The sequence below is a fragment of the Triticum aestivum genome, chromosome 4A (assembly GCF_018294505.1).
Source record: "Triticum aestivum cultivar Chinese Spring chromosome 4A, IWGSC CS RefSeq v2.1, whole genome shotgun sequence".
Lineage (NCBI taxonomy): Eukaryota > Viridiplantae > Streptophyta > Magnoliopsida > Poales > Poaceae > Triticum > Triticum aestivum.
In genome coordinates this window covers 242,198,045-242,217,457 of record NC_057803.1, presented here as the reverse complement: position 1 = coordinate 242,217,457, position 19,413 = coordinate 242,198,045, and the positions used below count along the sequence as shown (strand labels likewise).

The 19,413-nt window shown below is 40.1% G+C and overlaps 1 long non-coding RNA gene across 8 annotated transcripts; it reads left to right on the top strand.

Annotated features, from left to right (window-relative positions):
* The first annotated feature begins 5,902 nt into the window (after positions 1-5,902).
* LOC123085913 (uncharacterized) lies at positions 5,903-10,223 on the top strand. Of its 8 annotated transcripts, none has more exons than XR_006440143.1 (8): positions 5,903-6,690; positions 7,318-7,453; positions 7,586-7,996; positions 8,084-8,182; positions 8,328-8,420; positions 9,022-9,138; positions 9,519-9,675; positions 9,930-10,223. It is a non-coding gene; the product is annotated as an uncharacterized lncRNA (long non-coding RNA). The 8 variants fall into 8 exon arrangements; XR_006440140.1 differs by lacking the exon at positions 7,318-7,453 and adding an exon at positions 6,823-6,942; XR_006440139.1 differs by lacking the exon at positions 7,318-7,453 and having other exon boundaries at positions 9,524-9,675.
* The last annotated feature ends 9,190 nt before the right edge of the window (positions 10,224-19,413 follow it).

Here is a 19,413-nt window from a genome sequence, read left to right as displayed (position 1 = left end):
AACAACATAGACATGCAAAATACTATCAGTTACTAAGTTCATGATAAATTAAAGTTCAATTAATCAAATTACTTAAGAACTCCCACTTACATAGACATCTCTCTAATCATCTAAGTGATCACGTGATCCATATCAACTAAACCATGTCCGATCATCACGTGAGATGGAATAGTTTTCAATGGTGAACATCACTATGTTGATGATATCTACTATATGATTCACACTCGACCTTTTGGTCTCAGCGTTCTGAGGCCATATCTGCATATGCTAGGCTCGTCAAGTTTAAACCGAGTATTCTGTGTGTGCAAAACTGGCTTGCACCCATTGTATGTGAACGTAGAGCTTATCACACCCGATCATCACGTGGTGTCTCGGCATGACGAACTGTAGCAACGGTGCATACTCAGGGAGAACACTTATACCTTGAAATTTAGTGAGAGATCATCTTATAATGCTACCGCCGAACTAAGCAAAATAAGATGCATAAAGGATAAATATCACATGCAATCAATATAAGTGATATGATATGGCCATCATCATTTTGTGCCTTTGATCTCCATCTCCAAAGCACCGTCATGATCACCATCATCACCGGCTTGACACCTTGATCTCCATCGAAGCATCGTTGTCGTCTCGCCAACTATTGCTTCTACGACTATCGCTATCGCTTAGTGATAAAGTAAAGGATTTTACATGGCGATTGCATTTCATACAATAAAGCGACAACCATATGGCTCCTGCCAGTTGCCGATAACTGTGTTACAAAACATGATCATCTCATACAATAAAATTTAGCATCATGTCTTGACCATATCACATCACAATATGCCCTGCAAAAACAACTTAGACGTCCCCTACTTTGTTGTTGCAAGTTTTACGTGGCTGCTACCGGCTGAGCAAGAACCATTCTTACCTACGCATCAAAAACCACAACGCGGTATAGTGATTGCTTTTTGATCTTCAGAAAGAACCCTATTCATTGAATCCAATTCAACTACAGTTGGAGAAACAGACACCCATCAGCCACCTGTGTGCGAAGAACGTCGGTAGAACCAGTCTCGCATAAGCGTAGGCGTAATGTCGGTCTCGGCCGCTTCATCCAACAATGCCGCTGAATCAAGAATCAACTAGTGACGGCAAGCAATATGTATATACCCACGCCCACAACTCCTTTGTGTTATACTCGTGCATATAACATCTACGCATAAACTTGGCTCTGATACCGCTGTTGGAGAACGCAGTAATTTCAAAAAAAATTCCTACGCACACGCAGGATCTATCATGGTGATGCATAGCAACAAGAGGGGAAGAGTGTTGTCCACGTACCCTCATAGACCATAAGCGGAAGCTTTATAACAATGCGGTTGATGTAGTCGTATGTCTTCATGACCCGACCAATCCTAGTAACCAAAGTACGACACCTCCATCATTTGCACACGTTCGGCTCGGTGATGTCCCACGAACTCTCGATCTAGCTGAGTGTCGAGGGAGAGCTTCATCAACACGACACCGTGATGACGGTGATGATGTATCTACCGGCGCAGGGCTTCGCTTAAGCACTACGACGATATGACCGAGATGGATTATGGTGGAGGGGGGGCACCACACACGGCTAAGGGATGAATGATCAACTTGTGTGTCTATGGGGTGCCCCCTCCCCCGTATATAAAGGAGTGGAGGAGGGGGAGGAGTCCGGCCTCCTAGGCACGCCCCAAGGGGAGTCCTACTACTACCGGGAGTAGGATTCCCCCCCTCCCTAGTTGGATTAGGAGAGAAGGAAGGAGGAGGAAGGAGGAAGGAGGAAGGAAAGGGGGGGCATGCCCCCTCCCAATTTGGATTGGGCTTGTGGGGGGGGTGCCCCCTCCTTTGCTCCCTTCTCCTCTCTCCCACTATGGCCCAATAAGGCCCATATACCTCCCGGGGGGTTCCGGTAACCTCCCGGTACATCGGTAAATGCCCGATCTCACCCGGAACCATTCCGATTTTGAAATATAGTCGTCCAATATATCGATCTTTATGTCTCGACCATTTCGAGACTCCTTGTCATGTCCGTGATCATATCCGGGACTCTGAACTACCTTCGGTACATGAAAACACATAAACTCATAATGCGATCGTTACCGAATGTTAAGCGTGCGGACCCTACGGGTTCGAGAACTATGTAGACATGACCGAGACATGTCTCCGGTCAATAATCAATAGCGGAACCTGGATGCTCATATTGGTTCCTACATATTCTACGAAGATCTTTATTGGTCAAACCGCATAATGATATACGTTGTTTCCTTTGTCATTGGTATGTTACTTGTCTGAGATTTGATCGTCGGTATCTCAATACCTAGTTCAATCTCATTACCGGCAAGTCTCTTTACTCGTTCCGTAAAGCTACATCCCGTAACTAACTCATTAGCTACATTTCTTGGAAGGCTTATAGTGATGTACATTACCGAGGGCCCAGAGATACCTCTCCGACAATCAGTGTGACAAATCCTAATCTCGATCTATGCCAACTCAACAAATACTATTGGAGACACCTGTAGAGCACCTTTATAATCACCCAGTTACGTTGTGATGTTTGGTAGCACACAAAGTGTTCCTCCGGTATTCGGTAGTTGCATGATCTCATAGTCATAGGGATATGTATAAGTTATGGAGAAAGCAATAGCAACAAACTAAACGATCATCGTGCTAAACTAACGAATGGGTCAAGTCAATCACATCATTCTCCAATGATGTGATCCCTTTAATCAAATGACAACTCATGTCTATTGTTAGGAAACATAACCATCATTGATTCAACGAGCTAGTCAAGTAGAGGCAAACTAGTGATACTCTGTTTGTCTATCTATTCACACATGTACTAAGTTTTCGGTTAATACAATTCTAGCATGAATAAGAAACATTTATCATGATATAAGGAAATATAAATAACAACTCTATTATTGCCTCTAGGGCATATTTCCTTCACCTGTACCAAATATAACATTGGCAGAGCTACTACTCTAGCTACCTGCATACAGAGAGCTCTAATTGCTTTTTTAACTAGTTCGAACATTGCCCTTTTTTCTACAACCTTGTTTGAACACAAATAGTTCATATATTTTTCATATACAGGAGTTCAAAATGAGCGAAAACACAGGTTTAGTAATGCTACAACATCTATACGGCTACAACCAAACAAGTTTATCTACTGTTCAGTAACAACATAACCTGAGTTAAGCTAAAACACATGCTCAAGAAAATACACTGAATTTCTATCTTTAAGTAGTTTCAACCACTGTTTTATGTTAAACAGAACTTATTTGCATGACCATGTTCAACAATTAACAATTATTAAACAAAATGATTTATCTCACGCTTTTACAGTGTACAACAAGAAAAACATTATCTGAATCCCTCTCATGCTTTACTACTTGCTATACTCACATTTATCTCATTTTTCACATTACTTCTTCCTCTTTTACTAGTACCTCTTCTTGTGCTTTCTCACCTTTTTTATCCTTGATAATGTTTGGGCTTCTTGATTCTGCACCCAGCAAGCCCAAGATGTTCGTAAATGAAAGAAAAACTAACAAACACTGCACAAAAATATGTTGCTAATGGTGTTCAAACTTTTCAGGTTTTTAACGTAAATATGAAGCGATTGGCAAATAGCAATCCTTTTAAAACACACAGGGAGGAAGAAGAGGCTAGGAAACCAGGGTAGTATTCGTGGAGGGATATCTACTTTTCAAACTAAAAGATGTGAACGTAAGGGAGTAGGGTGTAGTTTGGTTCAATTATGATTTTTTTCTTCTCCAGAAAACCAAACCACTACAATTGCGATGCGACACTCTTTGAACTGATTATCAAATACACACTGGACTATTAGACCCATGGTAACACCCTAATGCAATTACATAGTCATCAAACTAATGTACTGAGTTGCAAACAATTATCAAATGCCAAGCTACTCTGTGTACACTTCTTTTCTAAAATATATTTAAAAAATTCACATAATCATCTATGGAATAGAGGGGAGTTTTTTTTGTAACATGTTATAAATTCTTGCTTAAACATATGTTGCACATCGTTACATAATTGGATTAGAGGTACATTTTGTTACGAGGGTTTGCATATGGATGAACTGGCTGACCCATTTTTCTTGTACTTAACATTCTTTGTACTGATGCTTGTTTCCAGAAATTTAAGACGATGCAAACATTATCTACAATACGAACATTTAGTATAGTCCGAACTGAACTTTTTGGCACTTTTTGCACCGAGGTAATGGCAGTGAATGTGTGACAAAGAATAGAACTCAAAAAGAAATGTTTTGGAGGTGGAATAAAACGTCAGAGATCGGGTGGACCGGCTACACCTCCTCCTCTGGACTGATTGCTCCAGCGAAGTGGAGCTGATGGAGGCGGAGATCACATGCGGTGCCGGTGATTGGTCTGATCTCCTTCTCCCATTGTGACATGATTTTGTTTGTGGAATCTCTAATGTCCTGAATGCATTACATGAAAAGAGAACGGGAGAGGAGTCACCAAACACACACATCCAAAGTGCATGTCTGTCGTTTCATGAGTAGAACTGCAAAAAACGAGTAGCAAGGCTAGAGCATCGCAATTAAACTTGATAAAACTTCAAATGGAGTTAGCAGTGGATGATTTACTGAGTAGATCAATGGAGTTTGCTAGTATCGATACAAACTTGGACGTACGGGACCAGGGCCTATATAGTCTGTGTACACCATCCCGCCCGTCTCCCGCTAGAACCACGGCAAGGCAGCGAGCTTCCCCTCCCTTCCAACTACCCCACATGACATGCATTTCCTAGTAAATCAAGATATTGATGATGCAAGGGTGGCCGTTCAAGTAACACAAAATGGCCAGCAGCTCACATAGTTCAAGCTCATCAGTTCAAGAAGTATGTGGTTAGCCAGAAACGGGCTTGAAACGAAGGGGTCGAGAAAACATTGTACAAAAGATAATGATGACGGAGACGACCACACATGGTGGAGGACAGAGTTCCCGCATGGGCTCGTCCGAGCATGGGTTTCCGTACTGATGTGGCAGCACACATGTACTGATGCACCTGTACTGATGCACAAACTGATGCAGCAGCACACACATGTCTTGAAACAAAGAGTGTCATGCGACATCACACACTTACTGATGCACGCGGCAACACGAGATGGCCATGGAGCTAGGCAAACATGGCGAGGGCTAGTGGCAATTCAGAATGGGGAGGATGGTTGTTTTACCGAATATTATGGTCGAGATTTGACTTGTATGGTAAGCAGCGCTCGATTTGGACTGAGAAGCAGGGTCGCCACTGCTAGCGGGAGGAAGAGAAGGGGTTTGCCCAGGAAGGACCTCGACGGTGGTTAGGGGAAGGAGCAGGAACACGGGCGGCGCGTGGCAGTTCAGGGAACACGTTTAACGGCCCGACGGCGCTGCTGGGGTGCGGGCAGGACGGTCACCATGTCTGAGGGACTCCTTGGGGCAGGAGAGGATGGGGCATGGACCACGAGGTCCGTGGGAAGTGGGAGGTGGTGGTGGGGCGCGCGCCAATGACCGGGGCCATGGCGGTTGTGGAAGGTAGTGGTGGCGGGGTGCGCGCTTGCAGCAGGGGCCATGCCAGCTTTGAAAGGTGGGAGGTGGTGGTGGCAGGGCACACACCGGCGGTGGAGGCTGCTGCAGCTCTGGGAGGTGTTGGTGGCGGGACGCAGGCCGGCGGCGAGGGCCATGGCAGCTGTGGGATTGGGGGTCAGGGGTGGGAGGTGGGGGTTGACCGGGATGTGGGCCAAGGGAACGAGTTTTTTTCTTTTTCCTCGCGGTCGTGTAATCGGTCCGTCGAGCCTATATAGGGCGCCGGGGTAACAACATATTATTATGTTACCCCTCGCCCCTATAAGGGCACGACGAACATACAACAGTAGAAACTTCCCGACCAACCCCAACCTACCCACCTCCTTCCGCCGGAGGCAGCCGTCGCGGGCGAGCAAGCGACGGCGGTAGCCGGAGCGAGGGAGCCCGCGGCGCAGTGACTGGCCGCTGACGGATCCACCTCCTTCCAATCTCCGATTCCCCACACCCGTCGCCGTACTTCTCCTCATTTTCTCCCGATCAAGAGCGCCGATGACCTTGCTCTTCTTCCTCCTCCAGACCAAATGTGTCACCGGTCCCGCTCCTCTTCCTCCTCCTGGCACGCGCGCCGCCACCCCGCACCTCCTTCCTCCTCCTGGCACGTGCGCTACCGTCCCCGCGCCTCCTTCCTCCTCTTGGCACCCATGCCTCCTTCCTCCTCCTAGCACCCGTGCCGCCGCCCCTGCACCTCCTTCCTCCTCCTAGCACGCGCGCCACGGCCGCACTTCCTTACTCCTCCTGCCATGCGCGCCGCCGCCCTGACCTTCCCTGCCGCACTCTCCTCCCAGGCTCCTGCCGCCGCCCCGACCACATCTCCACCAGCTCCGGCCACCGCCGCGCCGCATCTCCCCCGGCTCCCACACCGCGCATCTCGTCCTGGTGGGGCTTCATAACCACAGTACCGGACCACCCCAGGCCATTCAACGCCACCAACCCGGTCCGTTCATTGCAGCAACACCCAGGATCTGGCTACCACCATGTCGTTCCCACAGTGATGTTCGATGGAGCACCTCGTCTCTCTCCTGCTGCAGGGAGGCCCACCTACTGCACTATGGAGGTAAGATTCTTTCCTCTAGATTTCTTCTGGCGTCCAAAAATGTTATTTGATTTTTCCATGAAAAAATGAGGCACCGAATATGTCTCTTTGTTCTGCAAGTGAGCTGTAAAAAATAAAAATGTGGCAAATTAGGTAGAGATTAAATATCCCCCGAAGCACATCGTCGGTGTCCATGAGCGGGGCTCCCGTGGATGGCTGGATCCTGTCGGCGGCGTCGATAGCATCCACGAGCGCGAGCACCCCACATCCGGCGTGAGCAGCTCCTGAAGCTATTTCCTTAACATTGCTACAATTCTGAATTTATGGTTGAGTCCTACTAGTACTGATGAAATATAGAATTGAGTGGAAAATTTATTTGATTCCTGAGACCTTGACTAGATTTCCTACAGATATGGTTCAGGGTTTAGGATGCTGTAAAACAATTATATACTTCTAGTTGCTGCTTCCCGCCACTAATGAATTATGCAAGTTCAAAGAGTGCCGCATGACAAAATAAAGAAGTATTGTATGGCAAGCTCAGAATTTTGGTATCGTGAGAAGTGTTATTTTTGGATAGTATTTTGTATGATTCATTTGTTCATCTTCAGAACTTAGAAATATTAAGTCTACTTTTTTTCTATGATGAAGGTACAAATGAGCTCCACTAGAATTGGTAACTGGTGGAGATCATTCATGTTGATTACTTTTGACAAGAATAATAGTCCGCTAGAGAATTTTCTCAAGATTAGATAGGAGTGAAAAAACTAAAGGTTTGGAAGTGATGGTAAAAACTGATACATCAAATTTAACATTCTCTTATTTCTGTTCTATTATTTTATTTTAGTTTTGGTGTCTGAATTTGTGGATATATGAGCAGGCCCCAATATTTATTTCTTCAATTCTCTTCTGCCGTCAGGTCGCGACCTCTTCCTTCTGTAGGTCACCGCCTCCTGCTTCTGTAGGCCGTGCCCCATCCCCCGATTCCCGCAGCAGACATGTCGTTCACCGCCGGCACCACAGTCTGTTCATTGCCGACAACCGAGGCCGTTCAACGACGCAACGACGAGATCTAGCCTTCCCCCTTCCTCTTTACATGTATCTTTGTATTCTGTTTCAGTTCATCTACGTGTCGATCATAAGTTTGATTTCATCTGTGTTTCCATGTTATTCCTGTATAGTACAATGGGTATTTGTATTTAGTTCAGTTCATCTACTTGCCGATTGTAAGTCCAATTACATATGTTTTTCCATGTTCTTCATACAGTATGAGAAGATTTGTAGATGCACAACAGAGTTTGCAGACTGCCATGTTAAACAATGTCAACAGGTTGGACATACTCCCTCTTTTGTGCATAGAGGAACCTCTTTTGTCGATTAATTTAAGGTGCTTTTATATTACAATTTTGGTGCACAGGCAACAAGCAGCAAGGGAAAAAGAAGAGCAAGATTGACATCAGTAGTCAAAAATAATAGAACATCAGTTCTAAAATTCCCCGCGCATTAGTACACCTATGTATTGCTTCTGCGATTTCCAAATATGGTTACAGTTGTTGCTTCGATTTTGCTGTTGATGTACATAGTTTGTGAAGAGAATATTTTGTAATTCATTTTGCCGATGGAATGAATTACTAAAAGTTCAAATTTGCTAATTTCTGCAGTTCTGGTTCTCTAGATTGGTCTTGGTACAGGATACATCTTAAGCTTGGTCTTGGTACAGGATACATCTTAAGCTGGAGTTCGTCGCTAAGCAGGTTTGATTATGTAAAGTTCAAGTTTTTTGTGTGTGATGCAGTATAGCTCAACTACATTTTGTTACTTATTTACTTTTAAATTGCTTACTGGATGTTGAACTAATTCTCTGCCTTCTCCATCACTTACGTGGTTTCCTATTTGCTTGAGCTATTGTACTCATGTATATTTCAAAAATACTAAGAAACATGGCTATCAATTATCTTATACACAAAAGTTTTGGGACTTGATCTATTGTACTCATGTATATGTCTAAATAGGACCAAATTTTGCATGTTTTCTGCTTGTATGTATGCGGTTGAACTAGCTATTGAGCAAAGTTTAAACTTTCTATGTGAAGGTTCAATCAAATTCATTTTCGTAGCTATGAGGTTGAGCCAATTTTCTCGGCTACTGAAACCGATCATTTGATAGGGAACTCAAAAGAAATAACATATACGAGCATACATGAAGTTCAAAAGTTCTGGTTCAGGGAAGTAGACATCCTGCAATTTTTGGGAATTAGTAGTTCACCTTTGCTAAGTGTAGCAAGTTCTCTGGTTGCAAAAATTAATTCACTTTGCAAAAACTCTGGAGGTCAACAATTTCTTTTGTTTGTTGTAGATGGAGATGTGTGTATGTATACATGTGTTCTGGAGATAGGAGAACTTATCTGGTGGTGTGTGTGTGCTGCTGCATCCTCTTCCAGCCGCTCTAATTCACACCTTCAGTACAACTTCTGTATGCCCTCGTGTTCACGAATCTTGTAGTACTTTTTTCCATAAAAATCTTGTAGTACTATGTAAAGCAAGCATGTCCAACACATAGTTTAGGTTTCGCGGTAGTACTCACTGTTGATGGTGGCCTTCTTTTGTGCCGCTACTATTTTGCCACCTAGAGTGGTACTTCTACTACTTATCATGTTGATAAAACCTCGCGAACAGTACATCTATTTGATTAACGATTCTGTAGGGAGAAAAAGTTCATCAATGTACAATCTCTAATATCAATATACCAAAACTTTTTGTTTAGTAGTTGGTACTGCTCAAGTTTATTTCTTGATGTACACATGATGTCCAAATTCTTCTTTCAATTCGGTTCAATTTATAAATTTCATTCAGTTCAGCGAGGTGGAGATTGGGGCACGGTGGAGTGTGACCGTGTGTGTGCAGACGGCCCGCCGCAATGTCATAGTTGGATGCATTTCATAGTTGGATGGCTACTGATCTCTCTAAAACCTTGGGAGCAGTGCTTGCATTACTAGTCCAACCATACTAGGTAAAACTGAATGTACCTAGCTAGTTCAATAACATAATCTCCTTGTGCAAAAAGGTAGTTTAAAAGGTCGAACTCACATCTGCTTCGGAATGTCGCACAAAAAATATTTATCTGTATTTGTCTTCTTCATGTTGAATTATTTTAAGTAAAACAAAAATAGCTCACTTTTGTGACTTTCATCATTTGAATATCTACATGCCTCATGTTCGAACTTTCAATTTGTTTAAAACTAAATTGATGGTGCTCTTTTTCAGGGCTGGGGGAGAAGGCAGAACCTCTGGGTGCATGATGGAAAAAATTGCAAGTTCTTGTTTGGATGTTCAGCATACCCTTCTCTCATTTCATTTATGTTCAGGATAGCAGGTGCATGATGGAAAATTGTGTATCATGTAGTTCTTGTTTATATGTCGTGCTAGTTCAAAAATTGTCGATTTTGCCACTAGAGAGAACACGTTGGTTGCATTGTTTTTCCAATGTGACGTCCCTTTGTATATTAGGAGTATTGTTATTGTTGCTCTGCATGCAAATGAATTAGCTTGTCCTGCTAAGATGAGGATGTTTGTGCCTGAGTCTTGAACTTTAAGAGGTCAGGGGAGATGAATAATTTCTATCATATGAAAGTACAAAAAGGTTTGAATTAAAAATATTGATCAATACGAGTTAAAAACACCGATCAGTTCAGAATAAAAAGAAATTGCTAAGATGGGAATGTTTGTGCCTGAGTCTTGAACTTTAAGAGGTCAGGGGAGATGAATAATTTCTGTCATATGAAAGTACAAAAAGGTTTGAATTAAAAATATTGATTAATACGAGTTAAAAACACCGATCAGTTCGGAATAAAAAGAAATTGCTAAGATGAGGATGTTTGTGCCTGAGTCTTGAACTTTAAGAGGTTAGGGGAGATGAATAATTTCTGTCATATGAAAGCACAAAAGGTTTGAATTAAAATATTGATCAGTACAAGTTAAAAACCACGATCAGTTTGGAATAAAAATAAATTGCTAAGATGAGGATGTTTGTGCCTGAGTCTTGAACTTTAAGAGGTCAGGGGAGATGAATAATTTCTGTCATATGAAAGTACAAAAAGGTTTGAATTAAAAATATTGATCAATACGAGTTAAAAACGATGATCAGTTCGGAATAAAAAGAAATGGTCAGTTTGAATTAAAAAGGAAACACACATATAAATTCAAGTACACAAATTTGGTGCCAATAAAGTTCGCATCAGTTCGAGAGGCACGAAAAAGAAAATTTGGTGCCAATAAAGTTCGAGGGAAAAAACAACTTCAGAAGGAAACATGAGAAGCTCACAAATTAATTCTGTGACATTGACGTCCAAGTTCTACAACTGATCCGTACAAACAAAAACGATGGTCCGTTCTACAAAGGAAGATTGGTTTAATTAAAAATATTGATCAGTACAAGTTAAAAACGGTGCTCCGTTCGGAATAAAAGAAATGACAAAAATTCAAATTGTAAAAGTTCAAGCAAAAGGAAACCCCATGCAATTCAAATGGTAAAAGTACAAGTCATAAAATAACAAAAGTCCAGAACATCGTTGTCAAAAAATGTTTAGTTCAAAAAAAGAATAAAAAACATTTTCTTTTTGAGAAAAATATCATTCGGTTCGATGATATAAACCATGCAAGTACAGGGCCGACAATACAATGACATTCAGTTCAACAATATAAACCATGCAAGTTTAGGGCTAGGATACAATAAACCGTTGAAAATTTACAACAAAAATATTACCCAAAAAACAGAGGAAAGTCTAGTTAGTGAAAACACGCTTAGTACAAACCCATGCAAGCATCAGTACAAGTACCTTTTTCAAAACCATTTAAAATTACTCTACAAAAAATAGCTCAGTACAAACATACACATATATCAGTACGACTACTCTGTTTTTCAGACGAGAAAACAGCAGGATCCGTCATGCCGTATTCAAGATTACTCTTAAACGGGTGCGAATTAGAGAAACCATCGAACATGACTAAGTTTCGCATTTTCGATAGCTATTCGACGGTATATAATTTGCCCCATTTCGACAAACTTTAAAAAAAATCGTGTTCAAAACCAATTTTAACTGTATTTGAATTCGTATTTAAACCGTAAGGAATTAGAAAAAACTTTCTATATGCAAAAGTTGCGCATTTTCTATAGCTTTCCAACTCCGTGTCATTTGCGTCAATCCGACAAACCGTTTGCAAAAAACAGTGAAAAAACGTTTCGCCCAGAATTTCACCGTTTTTCAAATTACTTTTAAATCATATAGAATTTGAAAAATAGTAGATATATGGAAGATGCGGATTTTCACAAGCTTTCCAACGCCATCTCATTTGCTCAATTCCAACAAACTGTTTGAAAATTAAGTCCAAAATACGATTCGCATTTTTGGTTTTGAAAAAAAAATATTTTTTAAAAACTGCTCTTAAATCATAATTGTTTGCAGAAACAAATTATAAGATTGTAATGTGGATGTCAAGAGGTTTCCAACGATATGATACACGCCCCGTTTCGACAAAAAAATGCAAAAAAAAAATTGAACTAAAGAAGATGATTTTTAATAGCAACAGAAATCATGAGTTCAACCGCTCGAATTTCATCAGTTCAACCGCTTGAATTCATCAGTTCGAATAGGGTAACGGAATAATATTCTGTTATATATATATATAGGCCCGACAACACTATTCTAATCCTAGGATCGGAATAGCTATTTGGATCACGTGGCGCGCTATATAGGCCCGACAGGGCCCTCCCGAACTTCCGAACCCGGGCGGTGACAGCAAAAAATAAAAAGGCCATCCCACCCCCCGCTTCCCTCCCCGATCCACCACCGATCCCCCACCTCCCACCCCCAATGGGGGATGCGCCCGCCACCCTATCCCCAACCGGCGGCGCCGCCGCTACCCCACCATGCCCCAACAGGAGACACCGTCCCCCCAAGATCCCATAGCCTCCGCCACCTGTGCTCATCATCGGCGGTGTGGTCCCCCGCTTCCCGCGCCGCCGTGCCCAGCCTCCCACGCGCTCGCCTCCTGCCTCTGCGCACCATCACCCTACCTCCCGCTCACCGCAACCCGCCTCCGCGCACCGCCGTCCCCCATCCGGCCTTCCACGCGCCACTACTTCACCTCCGTGCGCCGCAGCCTTCTTCCACCGCGGGGATGCCCTTCCTCTCCTCGGAGCACCTCGGAGCGCCAGATCCGGTGAGGATTCTTCACTGCCCTCCACTCGCCGGCGACCACTAGCCCACGTTCGGGTTGGGTGCTGTCCTACAGCTGGTGGAGGCATCGACCTTCAGCTGCAGGAGGCCATGACCTGTAGCTGTCCGCGTGCCTTCCCCGGACTCCTCCTTCCTACCCACTGTCGTCGTTCTCCCACCCCGCCAGGGTGAAAACCGCATGGATGGGCTCGCTCAGTTCCCTTGCTGATCGTGTGCCTCGCATTCAATCCGCTTGACCATCACAAACACCTGCGATGAAATCGAGCCACTTAGATGCAACCGAGGAGGAAAGGGAAGTGCAGCAGCAGGTGCGGCAGAGAAGCTATGTTCTGCTTTCAATTGCTAAACTGCTGTTTGCTGTTAATTATCCATCATTTTTTTCTGAACCAAAGCTGTGAGTGCTTTAGGCATAGAGACATATTCATGACATGTTGTTAAAAGAAACAATCTTGTCTCGCTAGAGAAGTTCATATATGCAATATTCAAAAGGTCAGATGCAACAAAAAGTTCATGCATGCCTCTCTCCTCCCCGCATAGCACCAAGTGCATCCGCTGCTCTATTGAGGCGTTTTCCATGGCTACTTTTGTGTGTTTTTGTATTCATTGCCAGCTAGGTGCTCGTGTAAATGTCCAGGAAGGAGAAGCTATGGAATTCATCGTTGGTAATTATATGTGAAGATGGAAAAGCACCATTTTCAGACTCCTTTTTTGTTGATGCCCCATGAAATATTTTTCTAAATTATTATGGTTTGTTGTAACCACTCCACTTGACACAGTGGCAGCAACATCCTCAGTTCCTACTAGTGGGTGATGTTGCGGGGAGGATAGTGGAGGCGTTATTTACAGTGCCATGCTATTTTTTCTATTGATAACAGGAGTCCAAAAAAAGAGTGTGTGTGTGTGAGTTGCTATTTGAGCAATAAAAAACTGACTTTGGGCAACTGTTGGGTATTATACAAACATTGTGTGTAGCAATTCGTTCTGTTTATTAAAAAGACAGAAGTTCACCATGCGAAACTTGTGCAGTTCAATTTGCACTAAAAAGATAGAAAATAAAACAAAAGTAAAGTTCCCTAAAAAGTGCAACTTTTCACAATGCATGAAAAATAAACTTCTCACTAAACCCCAAGAAGTTCAAATTAAAATAGATGAGTGGTTTGTTGTTTATTACAAACCTAAATTTTTCCATTAATAAAATAAATAAAACCAAGAAGTTTAAATTTTAAAAATGGAGTTGTTTGATATTATATTTGAAGACTCATATTTTTCGGTTACTAAAGAATAAACCCAATAAGTTTAATTCAAAATAACAAAGAAGTTTAATTGGAAAAAGCAGATAAGTTTAATATTTATTTAAAAACTTGGATTTTTCCGGTTACTAAAGAATAAACCAATAAGTTCAATTCAAAATAATGAAGAAGTTCGATGTTTCTACCAAAACTCCAATTTTCACATTTCGAAAAAATACTCAAAGAAGTTCAAATAAAAAAGTTAGAGCGGTTCGATGTCTATAAAAAACTTATATTTTTCCGTTACTATAGAGAAACAGAGAGAAGTTCAAAGTGATAACAGATAGAAGTTCACGTACTTCATGGTGTGTGTTTTCATATGAGAACAAAGAATTGAAAAGTTAAAGTATAAAAAATTTGTTGCAAGAAGTTCAGGTGCTCGGCACAGGAAAGTTTCAGAACTTCTTGTGAGAGAGGTAATCGACATGGTATATCGTTTGTGCAACTCCGATGAACGGGTGAGAAATTACGAACAAAAATACGTGGTAGAAGTTCAAAGTGAAAACAGCGGTAGGTTCAACTACTACACGGAATGCATTTTAGATGAGAATAAAACGAAAAAAACTAAAAGCCTGAAAGGTTTGTTGCAAGAAGTTCACGTGCTCCTCGCGGTGCAGTTCGAGATCTCTAGTGCGAGACATCCGACCTTCAATTACATGTTAAAAACAAAGCAAAAATTGATGTTGTTTTTGCCATTTTTAATACTTCTCAAAAGGCAACGAATTTCTAACAAATGTGTAGATGACAAAGTCGCTTCTATTCATAAGCTTTCCAATGGTATATTATATGCTACATTCTGATAAATGGTTTAAAAGTTTTATGTATACCGTTAAAAACACATTTTTACGCATTCAAAAAAATATTTTGAACCGTCGCAAGTATGAAAAAATGATCAACACAAAAAAGTTGTGTGTTTTCAACAGCTTTCCATCAATATATCATTTGCTCAATTCCGGTAAGTAGTTGGGGAGTTACGGGCAAAAAACAACACATTAAAAACAGAGTGAAGTTCAAACAGACATGCTCGAGAAGTTCAACTACTTCGAGCAGTGCATTTCCATTCGCGATGAAGGCAGAAATCATGATCTCGTCATTTTCTAATTTACTTTAAAACGGCATGAACATCATTTGTGTAAGTTCGAGTCCTCGGCCAGAGAGAGTTAAAAAATTATTGTGAGAGAGATTTGTACAAAAGGAATATTATTTGTGTAACACTAACGAATGGATGAGAAAATTACAAACGACAATACATCACAGAAGTTCAACGGGAAAACAACCAGAAGTTCAACTACTACACTGAATGAATTTCAGATGAAAAAGTTTTAAAATCGTCAATAAAATCTGAGTTTTAATTTCATTGGTGCGACACAACTGGCTCAATGCTTGTTACAAACCCAAAGAAGGTCATTAAAAGGCATCTCAAACAATTTTATAACAAAGATTTTCTCTCTTAAAATAAACCTAGAAGTTAAAATTTAAAAAAGGAGTGGCTCGATGTCTATCAAAATATAAGATTTTTTCGTTACTAAAAGAAATAAAACCAGGAAGTCCAATTATAAAAGATGGAGAAGTTCGATGATTATAGAAAACTCAAATTTTCCTCGTTATTAAAGAATGGAAATAAGAAGTTCAAAAATCAAATAACAAGAAGTTCAACTTTTAATAATAGAGCGCTTCAAAATTTCTTAAAAAGGATTAAGAAATAAAACTAGGAAGTCCATATTAAAAAGATGGAGAAGTTCGATGATTATAAAAAACTTAGATTTTCCTCATTATTAAAAGAATGGAAATAAGAAGTTCAAAAATTAAATAACAAGAAGTTAAACTATTAAAAATATAGCGCTTCAAAATTCGTAAAAAAGGATTTAGAAAATCAGTTTAAAAATTCATTAAAAACTCAAAAAAATTCACGTAACCGAGAGAAGTTCAGGTTGATAACTGCCAGAAGTTAATGTACTGGATGGTGTGCATTTTGTATTAAAAAGGAATAAAAAAGCAAAGGCTAAAAGTTTTTTTGTTATAAGTTCAAGTCCTTCGTCAGAGAAAGTTAAACAAATTATTGTGAGAGAGATTTGTACAAAAGGGAATATTATTTGTGTAACACTGACGAATGGATGAGAAAATTAAAAACAAAAATACGTCACAGAAGTTCAACGTGAAAGCAACATGAAGTTGAACTACTACGCTGAATGAATTTTGGATGAAAAACTTTTAAAATCGTTGCAAGTATGAAAAAATGATCAACACGGGGAAGTTGCGTGTTTACAGCAGCTTTCCATCGGTATATCACCTGCTCAATTTCGGTGAATGGATGGAGAGCTACTAGCAGTGGATGGAGATCTACGAGCAAAAAAAGCACGTGAAAAACAGAGTGAAGTTCAAGTAGACATGCCGAGAAGTTCAGGTTCTTCACGCGGTGCATTTTCGAAGAATCTGTTTCGCGATAAAGGTAGAACGAATGATCTCGCCATTTTCGCAATTACTTGAAAACAGCTGGGAATCAGAGAAAACCATCAACATGAAAAAGTTTCACATTTTTCATAGCTTTTCAACGATAAATTATTTGCCCCATTCCGATAAAGTTTGTAGAAAATACGGCAAAAATACGTTTTTAGCTATTTTCAAAATTGACTTAAAACCGTAAAGAATTGGGAGAAACAATATATACCAAAAAGTATCACATTTGCTCAAGCTTTCCAACGCCATATCATTTGCTGCATTCGGACGCACGGTTAAAAAATAGCTCTAAAATACAAACTCAGTAGGACTTGGACCATTTTCTAAATTACTCTTAAACCATTCAAAATTAGAAAAAAAACTTCCAAGATGAAAAAGTAGGGCATTTTCATAAGCTTTCGAACGCCATATCATATGCCTAAATTGGATTAGCCGTTTAGAAATGACATCGAAAATACGAACTCAGCTGTTCGGTTTACGAAATTTTACGTTTTTTCAAATTACTTTTTAACCATAGGGAATTAGAGAAAACTTTCAATATGTGGAAGGAGCGGTTTTGCAGCAGTTTTCCAACGCCATATTATATGCCTCATTCCGATAAACAGTTTAGAAATGCGATTGAAAATACGATTCACATTTTTTGTGTGAAGAAAAAACGGTTTTCAAAACTGCTCTTAAAATGCTTATATTTTGCCAAAAATTTAAGTTGGATCATGATATTGGGGTCCATAGCTTTCCAACGGTATATTGCAAGCCCCATTTGGGCAATGTTAGCGGAAGTTCAACCTAGTACATGGGGAAGTTCAACGTACTACTAGCGGGGCAGGTCAGGTTGTGATCAGAATATTATTCCGATCCCATGATCAGAATAGTGTTTATGTATATATACACACACACACACACACACACACACACACACATAAGGTGTCCAAATGGGGCTTGCGATATACCGTTGGAAAGCTATGGACATCAGTATCATGACCCAAGTTAAATTTTTGGCAAAATATAAGCGGTTTAAGAGCAGTTTTGAAAACCGTTTTTTCTTCATACAAAAAATGTGAATCGTATTTTCAATCACATTTTAAAACCGTTTATCGGAATGAGGCAAATAATATGGCGATGGAAAGCTTCTACAAAGCCGCTCCTTCCACATGTTGAAAGTTTTCTCTAACTCCCCAAGGTTAAAGAGTAATTCGGAAAATCGTAGAATTTCTTAAACGGAACACCCGAGTTCGTATTTTCAATGCAATTTCTAAACGGCTAATCCAATTGAGGCAAATAATGTGGCGTTGGAAAGCTTATGAAAATGCGCTACTTTTTCATGTTAAAAGTGTTTTCTAATTTTGAACGGTTTAAAAGTAATTTAGAAAACGGTACAAGTTCCACCGAGTTCGTATTTTCGAGCTAATTTTTTAACCGTATGTCCAAACGCAGCAAATAATATGGCGTTGGAAAGCTTGAAGAAATGCGAAACTTTTTTGTATATATTATTTCTCCTAATTCATTGCGGTTTTATGTCAGTTTTGAAAATGGCTAAAAACGTATTTTTGTCGTAATTTCTACAAACTTTATTGGAATGGGGCAAATAATATACCATTGAAAAGTTAAGGAAAATGTGAAACTTTTTATGTTCATGGTTTTCTGTGATTCGTAGCTGTTTTCAAGTAATTTCGAAAATGGCGAGATCATTCGTTCTGCCTTTATCGTGAAATGGATTCTTCAAATATGCACCACGTGAAGAACTTGAACTTCTCAGCGCGTGTGTTTGAACTTCACTCTGTTTTTCACGTGTTTTTTTTCTCGTAAATCTTCATCCACTGCTCGTAGCTATCCATCCACTCACCGAAATTGAGCAAGTGATATACCGATGGAAAGCTGTTGTAAACACGCAACTTTTCCGTGTTGATCATTTTTTCATACTCGCGACAATTTTAAAAAAATTTCATCTCATATTCATTTAGTGTAGTACGTGAACTTCCTGCTGTTTTCACGTTGAACTTCTGTGACGTATTTTTCACTTGTAAATTTGTCATCCATTCGTCAAGTGTTACACAAATGGTATTTGTTTTGTATAAACCTCTCTCACAATATTTTTTTAACTTTCTCCGACGGAGGACTTGAACTTATATCAACAAACTTTTAGTCTTTGCTTTTTTTTATTTTTAATACAAATGCACACCGTGTAGTACGTGAACTTCTGGCAGTTATCAATCTGAACTTCTCTCGGTTACGTGAAAATATCTGAGTTTTTTTTATGAATTTTTAATCTGATTTTCTTAATCCTTTTTTATGAAATGTTGAAGCGCTCTATTTATTTAAAAGTTGAACTTCTTATTATTTAATTTTGGAACTTCTTATTTCCATACTTTAACAACGAGGAAAATCTGAGTTTTCTATAATCATCGAACTTCTCCATCTTTTTAATATGGACTTCCTTGTTTTATTTCTTAATCTTTTTTATGAAATTTTGAATCGCTCTATTTTAATATTTTGAACTTATTGTTATTTTATTTTTGAACTTCTTATTTCCATTCTTTAATAACGAGGAAAACCATTGAACTTCTCAATTTATTTAATATGTACTTCCTGGTTTATTTTTAATCTTTTTATGAAATTTTGAAGTGCTCTATTTATAAAATTTGAACTTCTTGTTATTTTATTTTTGAACTTTTATTATTTTATTTTTGAACTTCTTGTTTTCATTCTTTAATAACGAGGAAAACCATCGAACTTCTCCATCTATTTAATATGGACTTCCTCATTTTA